Raw genomic sequence first — 15,804 nt, 5'->3', positions numbered from 1 at the left:
AGAATCGCAAAACGCTATGTATGTAGGATTTACAAATAATTTTGCGAATCCTACATATTCCTTAATTGCGAATTGCAAATTGAGATTCCCAATTAAGGAATACCTCCCCATTCATTCCTATGGGCCTAGTGGCTCATAGGAATGAATGGGAAGACATTCTCAATTTGCGATTCTCAATTAGAGATTCGCAAATTGGGAATGCAATTTTAAGGGTGCCAGGGTGTCAAAAGGAAACCCTGTTGCACCTCTGAAATGTGCATGAGTGCCACATACCACTTTGAAAAATGCAAAAAAGTGAATTTTTCAGATAATTAGCAAATTACCACCAACTTGGAGTTGGTGGTAATTTGCGATGCCTTAAGGCCAAATTGCGCTTTTTCTGTGCTTCTTACATTGCATTTAAGGAATAGCAATTTGCGATTCCTTAAATGCAATCGCAAAATAAGGAATCGCAAATTTTGCGATTCCCTATTTTGCAAGGCAGTTTTTTTTCAGTACATACCACTGAGCCAAATTGCGATCGCAAACGCCGAAATTCTGCGAATTTCGGCATTTGCGATCGCAATTTGGAATGATACATATGGCCCTGAGTTCTGCGAATTTCCATGCATCGGCATTGGTGACTGTGGCGATGGATGTGTTGATGATGGTGGTGAGTTGTTGACTGATCTCGTTGATTCCTAGGTTGAAGAGGCAGTGGGGGCAGGGGTCCGTGGGTGCTTCTTAGTGAATGAAGTTCATGATAGTTGTGGTGTTTGGTGTGGTAAACTGTTTCCAAGTGTTAAGATACTGGTCGGGAGCATCTTCCATTGGAGTGAGGTGTCTGAGGAGGTCGGCTGGTTGATATCTTGTTGTGGAAGTGGTTTGCTAGAACGTTGCAGAGTTCTTGTGACAGGGGAATGGTGTTCATGGTGGCTTTTGGGCAGGAGAACTCTCTGACTGTGGTGAAGAGTTCCTTGGAGTGGTTGGCGATGCGGTCTGCAAGGGTGTCCTTTTTTGCTTCATTGATGGCATTTGCTGAGAGCTGACTTGAAGGTGGCTCAGTCACTAAATAACACGCCTTCATTTGGGAAGCAAGGTATTTTTAAATGTATCCGAAGAGATTATAACTCTTGCACCAATCCTTCATTACTTCGATATATAATACTACGATGTTTGAGCATCAAAATGTGTTTGTTTATTTATATTTTTATGGAGTCCTGCTTAACTGGAAATTATCAGTGTGCTGTACACTATAACATAGGATTTTTCCACCTCTCGCACACACCAACATTTCAACACAGTAATGAGCTTCAACTCAAATTGTTCCAGTGAACAATTAGGTGCAGTCAGCAAAACGTTTGGGGTCTTTAAGAGATTCCTTAGAGAGCGTTCTACAGCAGCTTCCAGTGTTGAATATGTAGCTACCATGGGACAGATTTATCAATATTTCATGCAACACAATGAAGCAAGACACATTGCTGCACATATGGTGCATTCCTGTCCTTTCCTTGATCGGGCGCACTTTGGGTTGCCTAGCGCCAACACAGGCACCCACCTTTGCATCATGGTGGAAGGGTTCCTGAGTTGCAGACAGGATTTTTTTGTGCAGGAAGGGACACCTTCCTATACAAAAACAATCGTCTGAGGCTTTTTCCTCTTTTTACGTGTGCTGCACACATGGAAAAAGGAATAAAATTGTAGAACTGAAGCTATTTCTCATTGTTATTCCTCCCCAGGGAGTAAGCATTTTGACGTAGTCCCAAGTCTACCACTCATGGTAAATCTGGGATTGCACCAAAATCTATGGGTGGATGTGTGAGAACACCCACACTCCACCCAAGGAATGCCTCCCTGAGACAGAGTAATGCAGGGCAGCGACTTTGACTGATTTGCGTTACTCAAGATTTACGAAGCACTGTAGGGCCTTTCAAGGTAGACTTGCATGGCTTGTGAAATCTGACTTTAGTGTTGCGTTGCCCTTGCGTTACATTGTGTGAGACAAGGGCAAAGTAACTCTTTGATAAATCAGGCCCTAGGTATTATAAATGGTCATGTGCCCCATTCTTTGGTATGGTCTTTAACTGGTAATGAGCATTTTCCTAAGATTATGTTATGTTATGTCATGTTCTGTTTTGTTATCAGTGTATTTAAATCGCCCTAATTCCCGTGAGGATATTCAGGTGCTCTGAATAGCAGGTGTGTGACGCCAGCCCTGGGGATGTACTTGAAAAGCCAGGTCTTCAGTTTCTTGCAAAAGTCAAGAAGAGATAAGGAGGCTCTGATGAGTAATAGGAGGTTGTTCCAGGCTTTAGGGGCCAGGTACTAGAAGACATAGCCCCCTGCTCTGCTTTGGTGTATGCATGGGGTGTGTGCTAGTGAGAGACTGGCAGAGCGGAGATGTCTGGATGGGCTATTCGGGTAGGCAGAGCCAATGCTATTGAGAGCTTTGTTGGTGTGGATAAGGAATTTGAAGTGTGCAATCTTCTGGATTGGGAGCCAGTGAAGTTCCCTAGTGTGTGGCATGAAGAGGGCCCAGCATGGGAAGTTGAGGACTAGTATTGTTGCTGCGTTTTGGATTGCCTGCCTTCTTGTGAGTTGGTTGATAATTCCTGCATACAGTGTATTTACATAGTTGAGTCTCCTGATGTTGAGGGCTTGGGTGATCGTTTTCCTGGTGTTGTCTGGGAGCTACTTGAAGATTTGTTTCAGCATCCTCAGGATGTTGAAGCATGATGAGACCACTGCATTGACTTGGGTGGTTGTGTTTAATTTGTTGTCTGTGATGATTCTGAGGTTTCTCGCTTGCTAGCAGGGCGTGGGTCCATGGCCTGTGGCCCACCAGGTGGAGTTCCATGGTGAGGCGTTCTTCCTGAACACTACCATCTCAGTCGTGTTCGAGTTCAGTTTGAGGCAATTGGATTTAACCTTCATGGCCACTTCTTTCATTCATGTGGTGATCTTGTTCCTGGTGTTGGGTGTTTTGTCCGAGAGGTACAATATCACTTGCAAGTGGGCAGTGTGAAGATGTTTATGTTGTGAGTTTGTATGACGTGAGTCAGCCGGATCATTTTGAAGTTGAAAAGTGTAGGACTGAGCAAAGAGTCCTGCAGAACCCCGCAAATAAGATCTTATGCTTGAGAGGTGTAGGGGGAGCATGTTGACTATTTGGGTTCTGCTGGTGAGGAAGGAGCAGCTCCACTCGAGTCCCTGGATGCTTACTTCAAGAAGTCATTGGATTAGGATGGAGTGGGAGACTGGAATGGGGCTTAGCTGCTAACTAATCCTCAGACAATATTTTAACAAATCCTACCATGATTTATATATTTATCTATGCATGTATTTAATTACTTACTTGTTCATTCCTTGTTTACCTTTTATAAGTAGAACTACATATGCCAAGCATAAGGGCGCTTTTTGACATCATCTGAAAATTAGGTCTTGGCAATTATATCATCTGAAGTGCAGAAAACTTAAATAAAAAAGTATTTCTTAAAAGAAAAGTGATGGAGCATAGCCAGCAACCTGCCATGATAAACATTTTTATGTCTAGTCTACACAGCATAGGAGCTGGGCTGCAAGAGATTTTGTTTACAATTCAGTGAGCTTACAACCCGCCTGCATCATACCATTAGTTGTTTTTGTTGTCACTCTCATTTGCAATCTTTGAATTACTTATTGCCCATAGATTTTCCTTCCTGTTTTTTGGAAGTTCAACCCTGGAGTATGGACTAATTTCATATGTTGTCCCTTGTCTTTGTTCTTCCTCATCTTTTTTTATTTTCTAAGCGTTTGATCTATGCCACTCTACTCTATACCACTATATGCCACTATGCTCTAGTCTATCCCACTCTTCTCTATACTACTCTACATCACTTCACTCTTTACCATTCCTTTCTACTCTATGTCACTCTACTCCATGCCACTCCACTCTACTCCACACCACACCATTCTACTCAACTCCACCCGATTCTACGCCACGCCACTCCACTCTACTCAACGCCACACTACTCCATGCAATTCTACTTCACTTAGCCCCACCACTCTACGCCACTCTACTCAATGCCACTCCACTATATACCAATCTAATCTATGCCACTCCACTCTCCACCGCTTCACTACAGTCCATGCAACTCTACTACACTCCACGCTACACCGCCCCATACCACTCCCCTCAGTGCCGCTCCACTCAAGACCACTCTAGTCTATGCCACTCTACTCTATTCTATACCACTCTACTCTTCACCACTCTACCCTATGCCACTCCACTCTATGCCACTCTACTCTACACTACTCTACCCCACATGGCTAAAAGACATTGGCAAAGCCAATAGCTCTTATATAGGTGAGACCTATTGACTTTGCCAATACTTGTTTGTTAAGGATCCATGTTCATCTAGCTTCTGTCCCCTGAACCCTTTTTACTAGACTGATCCAGAGAAATCTGCCCACTTTTGCTGGCCGGATGTAAGACCACGCTATCACTGCTTTTGTCAGGTCTTTTGTGGGCCCTGGAGCAATTAGGCCCAAATTTACTAACAGTTTGAGACTTGGTTGCATGCCTTTTTTTGGTGCAGCCTCAATGCAAAATGTTAGTGAAGATTTACAAAGCCATACAAGGGCCGAATTGCTTACCTTGCATGGCTTTGTAGGTGCTACATGGGTGGAGCATGGACATTCACATGCATCCACCAATGTATTTTGACGTAAACCCAAATTTACTAGAAGCAGTTAACCTGAGTTTGTGTCACAATGGTGTGCCTACTCGAGAGAGGTGTAACAAGGAGAAATACCTTCATTTGCCATTGTTATTTCATCTTTCCATGTGTCCTGCAATATGCAATGCACATGGAAAGAGGAGTATGTCTCTAGTTTTTGTGCAGGAACGTACTGCACAAAAGAAATCCTGCACATAACACAGATACCCTTGAGCCATGGTGCAAGGATGCTTGAGTTGGTACTAGACAGCCACAAATGTACCATTACTAATTGAAAGCTGAACTGCACCATATCTTTGTAAAAATTGAGCTGTTCAGCTCTATCCCTTCCACACAACGCAGCACAGCAACTCCCCTTGATGTGCTGCATTGCATGAAATGTTAGTAAATATGCCTGTCAATGTTTTCTTTGCGGTTTGCAAGTGGGTAACTTGTTTATTAGTGGTGTCTGAGGGCCTTAGTACTATTGCACTGCTCAGAAGTAACAAATGCTCTTTTTTTTGTACTCAAATCTCTTTGACTTGTAGTATTGAGCAGTCAAGGATTAATCTTCAAGGTGACCCTGTCCAAAGAACACCAAACTCCTCTTGCTGCTTTTAGAACACTGAGAATATGTTGCTATGTCTGTGCACTGTAGGCTTCTCGAGCTGTCCTAACCAGAAAACAGACATAAAAGTTTTCAGTTTTAACTACAGTGTTGGGGCATGGCCACGATGGCGATCCCTGCAGAATTGCTCCTATGAGCTCTGTCTAGGGCCTTCCAGATACCCTTCAATATCAGCCAGATCCATCTTGAAATCGCTCCCCATCACCTGTGGAAGCAATCAGGGTAAATGCTGAGTACGCCGGGGGGCAGTAAAAAACAGATTGTACATTCAGCGAGGGGCCGAAGGAGACTCCAGCACCCAGGGCCGCAAGAGGGTGCGGCCGCGATGAGAAGACTGTTGGAGGGGAGGCACTCTATACCAGAGCCTCTGCACTGCGCTGCCCTCTTTGATCAGGATCTCCTTGGAGAGATATCCTGGGCCTGTTGCAGGCAGTGGGGGTGTTAGGCAGTAGGACTGCCGAGGCGCTAGGCCACTCCCGAGAAGTGGGGTGAGTTTTGGTATACTCCGGGGCCTACCAGGCCCATTTCCTAGAAGAGCATAAGCCCCCACAACCACTGTCCACCCGGGGCAACATGATGGTAAGACTCAAGCCAGCTAAGGGCCAGATCCTGGACTCAGTGAGTGCCTCAGATCTGACAATGCCCACTGATCAGAACCTGGACTCACTGGCACACTTGAAGGCCACCCCCCACAGACATTCCACTGAGTTTGAAAAGGTGCTCCAAGCCATCTTTGACACAAAATCAAGCTTTGAGGCCAAGATTTACACTGTTTCCCTTGACGTCGGCCTGCTTTGGGTGGATCATCAAAGCTAGTGAAGAGTGTAGTTGACACTGTGTTAGCTTGTACCTCCATGTAACTCACGCTGCAAACCCTCCATTTCCAAGTGGGAACGTCCAAACAGAGATCACCTTCCTCCATCGACAAGCAGAAGACGAGGAAGGCTGCTCGCATTGGAACAACGCATGCCCCCTTGGTTTCCGATTCAGCTAACCCCGACTGCCCTACACCCATGGGTTGGAGATAAAGAAAACCATCCCCCTGATACAAGGCAATCGCGGCCGAAGTCGTACTTAGTCAGGGTCCCAGGAAAGAAGGTAGGGGTATGTAGCAAGGTTCATTAGGCATCAGTTGACAAATTGAGGTTTGGCCGCCACTCTGGAAGTTCAACCATGGGATGCGGAGCAGAAGCAGGCTGAGGGCGATAGTCATTCAATCAAAGGATTCTGCAATGTGCCTTCCGGCACCAGCTCAGTTCTGCAGAGCATTGGGGTGTCACAAAGTCTATTGACCCAAAATGAGGCACAACGTCTGGTGCGCTCTGATACATTTTGCACCAGGCAATTCTGGTCACACACAGGCACAAGTTCAGCAGTGCTGCACAATGTAGAATGAGGCACAACTATGTGTACGCCCTTCCTGCTGAGGGTGGCACCCTGTGAATTGGACACCGCTAGCAATGAGCATGCAGTCGGTATGTCGCACGAGAGAGGTGCAGCATGATCAACGAAACAGGCCATGTGGTGTCCCGCAACTGGTGAATCCACTCACCACCAACAAGACACTTATGCAAGTTGAGGTCCCTACGATGCAGGGGCCACACTCCATAGATACGGGCAATACTTTTGGGGCTCCGCGTAAGGCAATCCTTAGTTCCACGCTAACGCCGCACTACCAGTTGGAATCCAGCAGATGATGTGGGCACGTAAGAGGGCACCACTCTCCAGGTGTTACAAGTAGATGGTGTGGGTCAATTTCTCATGCAACTGACTAATTGGTAAGCTTTATGTAACATCTATTCTTTTTTTGAACCTAAGCAATTTACTGAGTGTTTGCTAGGGTGCTTACGGAAGTTTTGCGTTTTGGTGTTATGCAGGATTCCTTGGTTTTATCAGTCGCTCTGAGTAACGGGGCAGTGAATATATGCCATTGGGCACGGGCAGCGGACCCGACATTAGTTTTGTCGTGCATCACAGTTGTAGCTACTGTGTTCAGTTTTGAGTTTTTTCTCTCTTGGGACTCTCTATTTGCACTTTATTGATTTTCTTCACGGGTGTTAAGCATGTCACTTTTTAAGGGTTGATTTGGCAGGTACAGTTGGGTTTGAGATTCGTGAATCTTCTCTGCTCTATCAGTCACATCGTGATTCTTTCTCTCTTTTTCTAGTCACGCTATATTTTTGACATATGCTTATGATATGGCAGTTTTAGATCAATCATAATTTTTTTAGGGCCAGTCACTTTTTCTAGGAGTCGTAATCACTAAAACCATTCCGGATGTCAAAGGCCAATTTATGGTCTATTGTTCACACAACAGTCAACAAGATTGCCTTATTGTATATATGTTTATTCATAGATTTGAGTGATGAAATCCACGTTATATCCATTAATTAAATTTATGAACCACAGGAGTGTCTGTTGAAGCTTTCATATTAGAATAAAGCAAGTTGAAGACACGCAGCTGAATGAAGCCACTATTTTATTGCTGAAAATTTGAAAGATTTTTGTTGTGTATTTGATAACCTTGCTAATCTTTTCATTACTTGTTGTTGAAAGTCATTGATTAACATTGTGTTGAAACACTCACTTTGAGTGCATTAGGTAGTGCGCACTCTGTCTAAGACTTACGTCCTAGATTTGTTTTTTCACTTTCTAGAAGTGGCATTTCTAATCTATTAATGACAAATTCACCTTTACCGAAGGAAAGGGTTTCTCATTGTGAATCCAATGATAGCAAACATTATAAAGCTGCTCCACTGCAAACCAGTATTGCAGCTTCAAGTGATTTCAACCATTTCCTCTTGTTAACCTGCCAAAAGAGCAAACCTCATTGGTAGTTTAAACACACATGGATATTCTTCACTACCTAGGTAAGGAACACACATGGGTACCTGCCCAGCCTTTTAACTACCACTTGCTTCGCCTTTTACCCCAGGGGTGCCCTAGTGGTAGTGTATGATCCTCTCAGGATTCGCCAGTGGTTTGGAAAGGCCAACCAGAACATTAGTGCAATTGCGCACACAGACCTGCAATGGCAGGCTTGACACATGTTTAAAAACGTCATAGGTGCAGGTGCTCACAAACAGGCCTGCAATGGCAGGCTTGAGACATGTTTTAAAAACATCATATGAGCAAGTGTGCAAACACAGGCCTGCAATGACAGGTTTGAGCCATGTTTAAAAACATCCGGTATGCACCACTTCCTACAATGAATAGGAAGGGCGCACGCACTTTCATGCGGCATTTACAGTGGGAAAGTGCCCAGAGCCCTAAGGCCACTAAAAGAGAATTAGCAAAATCCCGCTGTTGTCCCATAGGAAGAGCCGACCTGCTAGTTAGGGAAAACTCATATGAGGGTTCTTCACTACCCTGGGCATAGAACTTCCATGTGCACTGTGCTCTACCTTTCGCCTACCACTGGCTCCACCCCTCAGGGCTTACCCTGGGGGTGCTCTGGTGGTAGTGAAAGGCCCAGTCAGGATTGGCTAATGAGTTAGAAATGCCAACCAGAGCATAAGCGCAACTGCGCACCCACAGGCCTGCAATGGCAAGTTGAATACATATTTGAAAGGCTAATTTGGTGGGTGGCACAATCAGTGCTGCATTCCACGATTAGCTAATGCAGTGCCTGCCCTGGGTATTTGGTGTACCTTTTTACAGGACCCTCACTGTTACAACTCCTAAGCCAATAAAGTAAGCACCACTTCCTATTATGTGTAGGAAGGGTGCAAGCGCTTTCACACTGCATTACAATGGGAAAGTACCCAGCATCCTAAGGCCATGAAAAGAGAATCAGCAAAAACCAGGAGGGAAAAAAACCCAAACATTTTTTTTAGGGAAATCCCCTAAGAAGGGCTATGTCCAAGACACGTTCGCTGATTTTCCCACTTCTTTATATCCTATTTATATATTCTTCTCTTTGAATGAGATTACTAAGGCTATATCTGCCAGTCTTGCAAATAGGGCCCCTGGCCCGGATGGTGTACCCATGGACCTTTATAAGGCAAATTTACTTATTAATTTTATTAATGCCGTCTGTGATCCCTGGTTCCCCTATTCCTGGTATTGTGCAATTATTGTACCTATTTGTAAGAAGGGTAATTGTGCAAGTCCCAGCTGCCCTATTTCTCTCTTGGACTATATTGTGAAGATTATGGGTAGGGTGGTGCTTAACCTCCTGGGCACATGGATGAACGACAATCATATTCTTTCTAGGGTGCAGTTTGGATTCTATGAGGTTCTTAGTACTTTGGCACAGTGTATTCATCTTCATCTTCTGATTAGCAAGTACACCATTGCAAAGCGCTGTTCCATCTACCTGGCCTTCATGGAACTATCTTGCGCCTTCAACAGTGTATTGAGATCAAATGTATGGGATATTCTGAAGGGCCTGGGTGTGGACTAGGGTGTAGTTACCTTTTGCATGCTCTTCACTGTTACCTAGAAGCCTCTGTACCTTATGGTATGAATGGTGAGTGCACAGATCTTAATAGTTTATCTCGGGGGTGAGGCAGGGATGTATGCTTGCCCCCGCACTATTCTTGTTGTACATTAACAGGCTTTAATCTGCACTTATCAAGTAGGGTAGAGACTTGACCATGGTTAAGAATAAGGCTATCTCTGTATTGTTATATGTGGATGATGCTGTTTTGCTAGCAAGCTCTTCTAATGGACTTACAAATTTAGTAGATACATTTGTGGATTTTATGGCCAAATTGAATATTGAAACTAACCTCCCTAAAACCTTTGTTATAGCATGTGGACTGAAGAATCTCAAGTGCCGCAGCCTGGTCGTACAGGGTGAATCCATAGCCAGAATACATGAATTTCCCTAGTTATCCAGCACCTTTGACTCTCAAGGAACTTGGGCTCCGTGTCTGTCTAAACAGGCACTGAGATACTTAAATGCTGTTGTGTTTTTTTAACTTGCCATATTATATTGGTAGAAACCCCATTGGCCCATTGTTAGAGATTGATAAAAGAGAGTGAATACCTGTTCTAACCTATGGCTCTGGGGATATAAGAACATAAGCGCCCTGCAGATGGAGGAAAATAGGGTTTGCTGATGCATCCTGGGACTGCCAGCTAGTTGCCCCACTTATGTCATCCACGAGGAGCTGGGGCCCCCATATGTTGAGGATTCAAACAATCTAGTCCTGTTGTTATGGTGTGCAGTCTGGTGTAATCCACGGGCTGCATTTAATAGGGAGATCATTGAACACTGTCTGTCATGTGATCTAGGGTCCCGTATACCATGGTTTTCATATATCCAGCAAACAGTCAATACATTTGGCAGGCCAAACAAATTGGACAGGCCATCAATTTTTTCGAAATTTTGGACCCTAATCACCGATGACAAGACTGGCCTAAAGTGATTTAACTAGCAGCAAGGCGGGACGATAGGGAAGTTGCTGAATTAACTAAGTGCTCTAATGCGGAGCACTTAACGATTTGCACCAAGGTGAGGGAGGAACCTTATATGGATATGTTAAGCAAATTCAGGACTGGTTCCTACTTACTAAGTTTAGATTTGGTTTTATTTATTTGCTGTTATTTATGCATACCCGTTGGGGCATTTTGACTGGTCTTCCATTATGATTTACCCATGTGATGAGTATTCCACCCAAGCCTTACTGCATTTTACTTTCTTCTGTAAATTTGGTGTTGCATATGCAAAATGGTTATTATTTCAAATATTGGGAAGATCGGGCTTTGTCACAAGGAAGTGTGCACTACAATTTCGTCAGCATCTTGGCTCACCCCTTGAGTGCTCCTCCAGCGTCTGCTCTTTTCAAAATCTGCACTTTGTCATAGGAAATACTGTTGTTTTAGTTTTTTAATGTTAATTATCTTTTTTTTCTGCTAGTTTGACCTAACTGTCACACGCCTCTTTGGATGTTTTTATGTATTTATTTTATGTATTTATTATTTTTATATTTTTTTTATTGTGTTCGAGATTGCTTTAATAGCTTAACAAAGCTATGACAATGAGGAATAGAAAAGCATGGGAAATAGTTTAAAGACTGTTTTTCAAAAGTTGTATTATATGTTTAAAATTTCTAAATTATTATGCTAAAAAAATAATATTTTTTATGACAAATGAAATGTGTTATAGTTTTTATTTGCACTTCTACTTCTATTAAAATTATTTAGCTTGCCCAGTATTGTTTTGCATTTTTATTATTGCTTATCAATTCTTTTTAAATATTATACTTATTTAGATTGGTAACATTTATTGTTTTACATTTTTACAACATTTTGAGATTTTCTTACAATATTTTTAATTAGATTAAGTAAATTAGGAGTTTATAAATATGTTTAAAAAAAATTAGTACCCAGGTGTAAATAAATAATACCTCATATATCCCTTGCATCACACCCTTAAAATGTATTAAGGATATTCTAAAATGTAGTTAAACAGTACGTTTTGTTATTATATTTAAAATAAAAATATAAATACACTAATATTTAAATTAATACCTGAGTATTGATACATTTCCCCACCCAGTTCCCCTATATCCCTTGCATCTTGTCCCTAAAAACTATTATTCCTAATTTAAGAAATGTTATTATTTTTATTAAAAAAATAATTTCTAAATAAAATAGCTCCCCATTATTTCAAGAAATACCTAATTATTAATACATTTCCTCTCCCAACTCACCTAAACCCCTTGCTCCCTATTCTTTTTAAATAAAAAAATTATAATAATATGTGTTTTTAAACTGTACAACTAAACAAAACATTTTTTTAAATAAATTGCTGCCCAAGTTTTAATAATTAATACCTGAGAATTACTACACCTGCCCACGAATACTTCTATATTCCTTGTGTCATGTTCCTAAAAACTACTATTCATAGAGTGTTGAGGGCCTTTGTACAACACTTATGGACCCTGGCTTTTTCAAGATACGTGGTTCATTCTCTTTTGATTATAAACTATTGAGCATGGAAGCAGAATGAATCACTGCTGTTTCCTCCCTTCTCTTGATTTTCGGGCTAAAACGTATTATTCCTCATTTAAACAATTTCTCAAAATTACGATTTAATACTCAGTATCCCTCCCATCCCATCACAATTGTTTTTATTCAACTCTTATTAAATATTAAATATATATTTTTTAAACTCAAATAAATATTTCTAACATTTCTGATATTCATTACCTATACTTACCTATGCTTTCCAATATGTGTGGTAAATGCATGCGTGGTAAAGGCATGGTGTTAAAGGCCTACCGTTGTAAAGGCTGTTTCCCTTGTAAATGCCTTAAGAAGTATGGATTGCTCCTGAATACAAAGAAATCCCATCTTATTCCTTCCAAGGTGTTTAATTTTTTCGGTGCCGTATTCAATATACATATGGGGACAGTCTTCTTACCTCCAACCCCTTAACAAAAACGGATGTCCCATCTACGGAATCTTTTAAATCTTCAACAAGCTCCTCAGGGAGAGAGTGGCTGAGGGTGCAAGGCAGCATGGCAGCCTTGTTGTTCCTTGTTTGTTGGGCTCATCTCCACCTACATCATTTGGTGAACTATCTACTATCTCTCTGGGGTCCACTTTCTCAGAACCACAGAAAACAGGAGGCAAGCCAGCAAGCCTTCGGATTCACTCTGGGTTCAAGTGAGATGTGCCCTGTCCTTGTCCGCAGAAAGACAGAGATCAGCAGGCAGCAGGGCAGCTCAGCAAAGCAGAAAAGCTGTTCCTTAGAACAGTTAGTCAAGGCAGTGTCAATCCTTACAGCACACCAGTCTTTACTTCAGCAGAGTTCTTCCCAGGCCCAGTAGTGTACTGATTTGGTAGGGTCAGAGGTCCAGTACTTAGACCCAAAAGTGCCTTTGATGTAAGGGGTGGCTTCAGGAGAGCTCTCTGAAGTGCACAAAGAGGATCCCTTTCAACCCAGCTCTGCCTGCCAGACTATCTGTGGGGGATTAATCAGTGATTTGTGTGTGGACAGGACACTACCTATTGAAGTGTGTCAGCCCCTCCCATTTCTCCCTGTCCTGGAACACCCATCAGAATGCAGATGACTGCAGATGAGTGCTCAGAATGCAGGTGAGCCTCACCTTCCTGTGTATGTGGCTGTCTAGAGGGACTGCACAATGAGTTGCTGTCATCAAGCCCAGATGTGTATTGGAGACAGGCTGTAGGCACACAGAACAAAGTTTAGAGCAGAAAATGTCAATTTTCTAAAGGCGTAATTTATAAAATAGTAACGTCAAATCCAACTTTATCACTAAAGAGGATTTATCATTACCATTCCAAAGATATGAAACATGACTTAGCTACTCATTTCTAATCAGGAATAATAGCGTAAAGTGTTTTAACGAAATTCCCAATGCTAGCCCATGAGAGCAGTAAGCCTCACAGTAGTGAAAAAAGAATTTAGTTGTTTGTCATTACCTGAGCATGTAAAACTTAAAGGTACATGTCCTACCCTTTAGTTAAAGAGCACCCTGCCCATAGGGCTACCTAGGGCCTACCTTAGGGGTGACCTGTGTGCAATAAAAGGGGAGTTTAGGGCTTGGCAAGTGGTTTTAAATGTCAAGTTGGAGTGGCAGTAAACTGCATGCACAGGCATTGCAATGGCATGCCTTAGAGAGATTTGAAAGACTACTCATTTGGGTGGGACAATTAGTGCTGCATGCCTACTAGTAGCATTTAGATTACAGGGCTTGTGTATATGGTATACCACTTTACAAGGACCCTACAGCTAAGCTAATGAGGCCAATCAGGTATATACCAATGTCACCATGTTTTGGGGGAGAAGCACATGCACTTTAGCACTGGTGAGCAATGGTAAAATGCTTAGAGTCCTAAGGCCAACAAAAAGATACAGCAAAAAGTTGGGGGAAGACCACCCTAAGGATGACAGGTCTAACATTCGGGTAACTCAATCACTGATTTCAACCAAGACTAGATAATAAACACTGGTGTTGATGAATTATACACATGTGCCAAAAAGATCATCTTTTAATATTCTGACCCACTCAAAAAATAAAAAATAAATTTCAACACGTATACTGCAAGGTGAAAATGAGTTACTCCGCCAGCAAGGACTCATTCTCTACAACAATTCAGCAATTTACTAGTGTTCATAGTTCTAGAGCATCATTTGAAAATGGTTCGATTAGTAGCAAACCAAAAGTGAAACATATTGAAGATGAAGGGAGATTAAAGAAACTCGACATGCTTTGATGATCTAAACATCTGATTCGAGCAGGTAAAATATATAACATTACTTGATGAATGCACCTGTCTCGAATGGTAGTCTTGAATGACAGATGTAGAGCACTAACATACATGACAAATTCTCCAGGTTTCTGGGGAAATCAGCTTTATAATCCTACCATTGTAACTCAGGAGGCAATATTTGAAGCGTTGGGGATTGGATCTGTGCACTTGTTAAGAAAAAAATAGTTACATCAAATGCGGTCTACGGCATTGCACTGTCTGCCGCTTGCCCCCAGACATAATGTGTGGCATTCCCATTGTGCACTCATTGTATCTCATCAATTTTCATAGTCACCCTCCTGCCGTTTCATCCAATACCCAAAGTCTCTCTGTTTTACTATATTCTGTAACATGGCACATGTTGCATTGATTTTGCAGCATGTCGCTATGCCATTTTCCAATGCCCCATTTGATTTTTGAATGCACTTTATTCTTCCTTTTAGTAGGCAAAACAACCACTCTACTGCATCCCTTTTATCTTGTGGGCACTGTTGTCGTGCTGCCTTGTAGTGTTTGAAAGTAGTTAAGGTGTTTGGAATCGCCTAAGTCTTCAGCAATTTTCATCTTTGATGTTCATTGAATTGTATGAGCATGTGTCGTGAACTTTTAGACACATTCCAGCCCACACCTTACAGTAGCTGTGCTAAAATCCATCTATCCCGGTCTTCGCCCTATTGAAATTGCTTTGAAACCCTTCTGTGCATGATCATGTAGGTTTTGTGTGTGCTGCTGGGGTATTTTTTTTGCAGTTTTATATACCGTGGACTCCACCTGAAGAAATCGGAGTGCTTTACATGAGCACCAGTTACATTACACAAGGACACATTCATGTTTGGTTGGCATGGGGAGATTAAGTGGTTTGCCCAGAATCACAGGGTGTTGAGCCGACCCCGAGACTCGAACCTGGTTCCACAGCTCCAATGTCGGCAGCTCTGGCCACTCATTACAAGTGGAGAAATTTCACTTGAAGCAATAACTCATAATACGTTATTGAGTCCACAATATCTACACCCAATATTTCCAGGCCTAAAGACAGCAGACCCTGTTTGATACTACAAGACAGCCCAGCCCCAACCTGACCAATGCAGCAGCAAGTAGGAAGCAGCTGAAGCATCCCCTGACCCTGCCCTGACTGCAATCCCCAGTACCCAACCGCCTGGACCTCTTGCTGGCACTTTCCACCTTCTCTGAGCAGGCAGAAGATGTCAGCAGCTTTCTCCCTATAATCAGGACAAAGTGCACAGAAAAGGACATTATATTACCCGGTCC

This window comes from Triturus cristatus, chromosome 6, assembly GCF_964204655.1.
Source record: "Triturus cristatus chromosome 6, aTriCri1.1, whole genome shotgun sequence".
NCBI lineage: Eukaryota > Metazoa > Chordata > Amphibia > Caudata > Salamandridae > Triturus > Triturus cristatus.
The sequence above is the reverse complement of the archived record's forward strand: the minus strand, read 5'-3'. Positions refer to the sequence as shown.